Raw genomic sequence first — 7579 nt, 5'->3', positions numbered from 1 at the left:
TAGTGAACAGAGTTAAAAACAAATGTCCACCCCAGCCAGGTATTTTTGAACACGCCGCGACACCAAACATTTAGGTAAAAAAAAAGTTGTTTGATTATCCTCATCCGATCAACCCTAATTTGAAGAATCTTGAAAACAGTTTTTTTGTGTGTGTGGTTTTACTGTACAAAAAAGAATAACGACCCTAAATTTTGAAATTCCAGATTACATTTTTTTTAGTCTCAGCGGGTGAAGCCGTATTCGATATCTCTCTGTTCGTCCTCCTACCCATGCCTATAAAAATAGTCACGTGTTTGAATGCTTGGCTTGTATGAACAATTGAACATGTATCTTCACAACTGGGATCTTGATCGATCAAGAACAAAAGCTATACAATCAGGTACAATATTGCCAAATTGTGCTAGTTCATGATAACTTAAGATCGTTTACCACGACTTCATCAAAATCTTGACGTTATAGATCCCGGTTTTACAATTGTTTGAAAATACGCTTTTTTCTTACGAGTTAATGGAACACAACGACATCACCTGGCTAATAATTACTTGGTGCATCAGAGATACTGAACTCAATACCCGGGATCGATACACGTGAATGTGCTATGCACGAGTTTGATATGAGACGAAAATCTTTGGATACCGGGGTAGAAAATGATGAATATCTCCCATAAATGATTTCGTCTAAAGAAGCCAGATGTGGTTCCGGTTTCCTTGCACTTGAATATATGAATAGATATGATAGTCGTTAGCTAGCGTCTTGAGAAAGAAGCTTGCGTCTTGAACTCAAAAACTGACAATAATTCTGATTTTATATGTGCCGACTATATAGCGCAGTGTACAGGCCAATCGTGGAGGTAGTCTAAAAGCAGATGACATATGGCGTACCATGGTCACTTACACACTAGCGAGGTTAGTCACCCATGGTCACCGGGCTATTGTGAGTAGCCTTAGTCAGATGTCCTTCGGCCCATTATGCGACTCAAAACTATTAAACAGGTCGGAACAAAATGGCCATGCGTGGCGGATTCAACCTACCATGGCGATTTCTGCCATGAAGATATCGGGGCGATGACACTGTGTGGAGCCTGTGGGCCGTGATGGACCAATATATATACATCAATTATTGATTATAGGTATAATTGCACATGGTTTATCAATAAAGTGTTCCTCTGTTGGCTAAACGTAACCTTTTTAAACCCGAGGACATTTGGCGCGGATTGGGAGATCGATTGTTGATTCACCACGCCTTTGTGTTTTCACTGCTTAAAGACATCGTCTGATCGTCAACCTGAGATCCAGATATGGGTTCAATTGAGGTTTTATTGTGTGGGGTCAAACAGACGTGTAGGGAGGAAGGGGAGGGTCAACATAATTATTTACTTGAGATAATCCCCGTTGGTAATCCTGTCGGATCTGATGTAACGTGCCGTGAACTTTGATGTGAACTTATAGTCACGCGCACAGAATGAAACATCTGATGTGAAAAGTTGTCGTCTAAAACATGCCATTTAGTCCTATGTACGGAATAACCGGGGGAATAACCTGTCCACCCACCGTACAATTTGGCTTAGATTGTAAACATGAGTAAACATACGAAATCAAAAGAAAGCGAGGGTATCAGAAGGTGCGACCCGCAAGCCGGAAGATACGTCAATGGCTACTGGGGAAGAGAGAGATGCTGCTCGAGTATACCTAGCTATACCTGTTGGTGATGACAGATCAGGATTAAAGCCTGCTAAGGAAGTCCTGTTCTTGACGGTCACAGGAAGGAAAGGAACAGCACCCCAATAAATGAGAGAGTGATGACTATAATAAGACTGCAAGGACATCCTTTAAATATATTTATCATACAAGTTTATGCACCGACATCAGATGTGTGAGATGACAGACTTCTATAAGATGGTACAAGGAATTATGAATAACATACCTAGGAGAGACTATTATTCATCGTACTCATGGTACTGGGGGATTGGAATGTTATGATTGGAAAATGAAGGAGAAAACTGGTAAATAAAGCCAACATGGACTTGGGATCAGAAATAAATGTGGAGACAGCCTGGATGGATTTTTTGAATAAATAACCTAGTCATTGGGAACATTATCATCCACGGAGACTATGGACTTGGGAAGCCAGATCGATTACATCATGGTCAGGAAGAGCTGGAAAACATCACTCCAAAATGTCAGGACACGACCGGGCCCTGACTATGGTAGTATCAGCTACTTGCAAAGTGAATCTAAGACTGAAAGCGAAGAGAGACGATGTACTACCTACCAGGTATGGTGTTGACAACATTCCCACTGAATATTCAGTAGAGGTGACGAACAAGTTTGACGAGTTACTGAAAGTCAATGAAGAGGAGAAGACCCCAAATGAATTGTGGGAAGATATGAAAGAAGCAGTCCAGAGAGAGCACAGCAAAGAAGCACATCCCCAGAAAGAAGAAACGAAAACAGCCGTGGATCTCTCAGCAGACCTTAAACCTATAGCTGATGACAGGAAGAGAGCAAAGGCAGATTGGGGAAAGGAAGAATGGGCACGCTTAAACAAAGATGTCTCCAAACGTGTTAAGGTTACACGAAGAAACGTATAAAAAACGTATAAAAGACGTATAAAGTTGTTCTCTAAAACCGCGTTTTCTCAGCAATCAAATATCGCAATGAGTCGAATGTTGGTGCATGGATGTATCTTAACATTATTTTTGTGTGTTTATACACATTTTTAGAATCTGTTTGAAAATCCTTCGTTTAAATCATTTTTACGCACCATGTTCACAAGATCAAAAACACGTTCCATGCAGTTTTTTTCAAATATTCGCTCCGTATAAAACCACGCCGAGTGATTGTTTTCTCCTTCTTTGTATTGTACTACAAATCGACCAAAGAAATAATGTTGCCATGGGGAAGAACCAAATACAGTACTGATTAAATTTTATTAGCCCGTTTTTGGGAACAATTTTCGAGAATCTTGTACCACAAAACACTGTTATGTTACATTATCGATATCTGGATTGTGGAACGTTAATTTTGATTTCTAACTGCCTACATTATTTCTCAAAAGTATGTCGATTCCTTTACCATTTGAATTTCACTCCAAATTTAAGCTACTTTTGCAAAAATCGAGGTTTTTCGCCATCGATACCTCCGACATTTACAGCGGTGATGAGATTGTTTATCATAAGAGCCTGGTATGCACTATTCCATAATAGTCAGTTTGAGATCGATCGATTTCACAGCTCACTCAGTTGCTCAATCGGTTAGCGCGCTGGTTCAACTATATTTATAATGCTATAGTTTTGAGCTGGAATACTTTGGTACGTGTTCGAGTCCCTATGTGGTCCATTCCATCTATTTTATTTTAGTTTTCTCTCACTTTTTTCTTGTTCGTTTCTTTCTTTCTGACTGCAGCGATTGATTGTTTTTGCCCGGTTTTTTTTTTTTCATTATATAGCCTAATTCAGGAATTTTTAGGCTATACTAGTCTAATAGGCGCGGCCTATGAATATATTTTTACAAATTAGATTAACAAAAATTATATTGGTTGTTGGTTTTGTTACTGTTGTTGTAGTTATTGTTGTAGGCCTATATATTGCATAATCAGGGTATAAATAGGCATACTAGGCCTATAGAAGCATTGATTTATTTCACGACAGATATCATCCATGATTTTAAAAATTGAAAATTTAGAAAATCCAAAGGAAAATTGCCGAAAACGGCTGCCCATAATCACCCCCCCATCAGCCCATATGGTCCTATCATGGTCGCCCCTTCCTATCCCTGCAACATATAGGATGACTCACGAGCCGCGGTTTGTCCGTGGCCCTAGTTCAGATTGATACACTATTGTACGCATGAGTTAATTCATTCTTTTCTGCATGGCTGTTTCCATTATTAACTTACGCCCCTCTGGAATCAAGCCTTGAAAATCAATTGTATTTAACCTTAAGGAGGACAAAAGAAACTACATCGAAAGGAATGTGTGGAAATGGAAAGATGTAAAGCATGTAAATAGGCGACTCATAAATAACTTTTGGGATCGTCAAAGAACTTGAGAAAGGTAACACTTTTACCGAAAGTGAAGACATCAAGAGGCAATGGGTTCAGTATAGTACCCAGCACGGTATATAGGTACAGTGTGAAACGAGTGAGGAAGAACCTCCACCATTGAGATCTGAAGTTGAGCTTGCTAAGGAATAAATGAAAAATGCCAAGTCACCTGGCATTGATAATGTAGCTTTGGAGTTGTGGAAGGCACCTTGGTCTGGGGCGGACATTTTAAAAATGAATTTAGAAGAGCAGCAACGACATCACTTGCATTACATTCCAGATGTTAAATCTACATCATAATTTATGCAAAATTTGAGGAAATTCGCACGAGTCCGTTTTATTTTAGGGCCATTTGTCTATAACTGGTCTTTACATGTAGCCCTATGGAGAGAGTGCCCGTTGAGGGCGCTATAACCCCATTTTAGGAACAAAAATGTGATTTTAAAAAAACGGACTCGTGCGAATTTTCTAAAATTATGTATGTAGTATGAACATGTAGAAATATAATCAAGTAGTTGCCCTACCTGCTCTTCTCCGAAAAAATAAAAAGTCCTAGCCTATACCTCAATGATAATGAAACCTAGGTGAAGGCATCTTGGAAAGAAGGGATAGACATAATGTGGCGTCTATGTTGTATCATCTGGAAAAAGATGAAATGGTCGAGAGACTGGTGCAGGGCAGTTTTTATTCCACTGACGAAGAAGACAAATTTGAAAGAATGCGCCAATCACCGGACCATCAGCCTGATTTGTCATGCAGATCATCATAAAGAGAATGAAGAACAAAATGGAGCAAGAAATATCTGATGAGCAGGCAGGATTTCGTGAAGGAAGGGGGACTAGGGACCAAATTGTCAATATCAGGAATGTGATTGAGAAATGCAGAGAGCATAGACTTCCTCATTACATGTACTTAATAGATTACAGTAAAGCTTTTTGGCTGTGTTAACCATCCTTAGATGGGAGAAACTATGAAAAAGATGGGTTTCCCAAGTCATCTTGGTTTTAGAGAGAGAGAGCGTGACAGTGATGAGTTTGTGATAGATGGACAGCAGATTGTGGAGATGAAGCAATTTGAATACATGATTTCAATGATTAACAACATTGGTGACAGCACAACTGCAATTAAGAGAAGACTGGCTTTTGCAAGGACAACTGTGCAAGGCATGTCAAACATATTGAAAAGCCGCATAAACTGTGCATGAGTATACAGACCTGTTGGTAGATGATCTAACCCGCCGACTCAACAATTAACAGTCCTGATTTGGTTTCACCAACAATAATTCTTCCTGCAATAAGATCATGGGAGTCATACTATGATGGGCTAGGATTAAGGAAATGTTTACGTATTGTCCAAAAAATGAAACATGTTTGATAGCAAGATCAAGAACATTAGAAAACAAAATGTCATCTAACAGAAGGTATCTTCTTTTGTCCACATATATAATCGCCAAGGAAACGGTGTATTAAGAAGAATTAGCCTGTACGGTCAAGCTAAAACGAACAGTGCACACCCAACGTATACGTGTATCTTCCAAGTGATTGTGCAAATATTTTTGCGCAATTGTTTTAATTTAACAGGAGAACCATGGTGAGGTATAAATTGGTTGCGCATTTTGACACAACTGGTCCAACTGGTTCAACTCACAAACAATGCAATCTCTAGATCACCTCTGGTGGAATATCATCTTCTGATCTCCATAACTCTTGCTTTCCTTAATAATCTTTGCTTCAGGTAGTTAGTTGTTCATGTCAAATGTATCTTCCTTTGTAACTTGAGTGGTGTAAGTGTGGATAGCTCTTGAAACATTTGAAATGGCCATGCCATTTCTTCAGTCTTTCTTCTTTAGTGTCATCCTTTAGTATTCTACTCCTTTCCTTCCCTAATGTATGTGCTTAAGCTTGGCCCTTTATGTTACTTCAACTTAAAGGAGTATTTCGTGATCATAGCATACTCTTTTTATGACATTTTTCAGTACATATCCACGAAAAAGCATATTCCCAAAATTTCAGTTGATTCCGATTTTGCGTTTGCGAGTTATGCATGATTATGTGTATTACACTGCTCCATAGACAATGCGTTTGTAATTTCGTTCTGGTGCACCAGAACGAAATTCAAATTTCACGATATCTTTGCAAAACGAATTAATCTGCAAGAAATATTTTGTACATAAACATTATGTAGCCAGAGGTTTCCAGTGATGTAAAAATCTCAACTTTTTTTGAGAAAAGTGGGGGGATGAGGCTGTGGATCACGAAATGCCCCTTTAAACGTTCTCATGTCTAGAACGTACTGTTCGCTTCTTCATATACCTTTTCTAGTCCCTCCTTGCATTGCTCAAATTCTAAATGAGTATCATTGGTATTCTCTTTGACGTGTCTTTGGTTGATTTCTGTTAGTTATTGTCTATAGTGTGCCTCGTCTCAAGTTGAGAGTAACGCCATGTTTGATTTCGCAGTGGCAGATTCGAATCAGTGCGTTTACGCGGTTGCGCCGCCAGCGTCCGGACAAATCGCCCTTCTAAGGATGTGTACACGCCTAGCTACGCCTGGCAGGATTAGGTAATAGCGCGCGCGATCAGTTGAATCTGCCACTGCGAAATCCAACATTAACATGACGTTACTCTCAACTTGAGACGAGATAGATAAATAGCTATTTCTACTTATTGTATGAAAGCAAAGTGCTTCCCTATGTTTTTTGGCAGTTTATCCTTTTTTTCAGCAGCCTCCTTGTTGGCCTTAATCAGATAGTTTGTGTGTGTAGGAGGTGGGGTGTGGGGTGAAGGTGTGGGGGTGGTGGTGGTGGTGTGTTTGGTCTGTACATTAAAATAGATGATCTATTCTTAATCTCCAGAGTATACGTTGTCCTGCAGTTCATGGTATGTTGCCAAAAGAATCGCCGCAAAAATGCTTAAGTATTTTTTATAGAGGGTGAGGACCCCTCTGGATCTGCCCTTACCATGCAGCGGTAGGGAGTGTTAGACCCACACTTTTTAAGTTGGACAAGGATTTAAACAACCTGTAGATGAATGGATTTTGTTTTTGCATTAAATTATTAAAACAACAATATAAATATAACAACAATTAAAATTCCATGTGGCGGGCGCTGACCTATATCACTGATTAATAATGGTTGTGTGGTTGCGAACCTTTATCAGGGGGTGTGATGACCGGGGCCGATGATTGATTCCAGTGAGGATGATTGGATAAATTTTTAAAAGGAAAGAGATGAATCGGTGTGTCTGGACTGTGGTTACTAGCTGTTACTGTCAGCGTGCTCAATTACTATCTGACTGAGAGGCCAAATGCCCTGTAATTGCCTCCCGCAGGATATCAAAACGTGGATGAATATCTGGCAGTAAATTCAAGTATCAGGTTGTACTAGGCCCATAGATGAGCAAACGCAATGTTCAACTGCAAAAAGAAATTATTGCATACAATCATGACATGGACATTTGCGGAACAGGTTTAATCACACAAATCCAGGGTGGGGCATAAACCTCTAACAATAGAAATAAAACGTAAAACGTTTCGCGC

This window comes from Amphiura filiformis, chromosome 3 (genome assembly GCF_039555335.1).
Source record: "Amphiura filiformis chromosome 3, Afil_fr2py, whole genome shotgun sequence".
NCBI lineage: Eukaryota > Metazoa > Echinodermata > Ophiuroidea > Amphilepidida > Amphiuridae > Amphiura > Amphiura filiformis.
The sequence above is the reverse complement of the archived record's forward strand: the minus strand, read 5'-3'. Positions refer to the sequence as shown.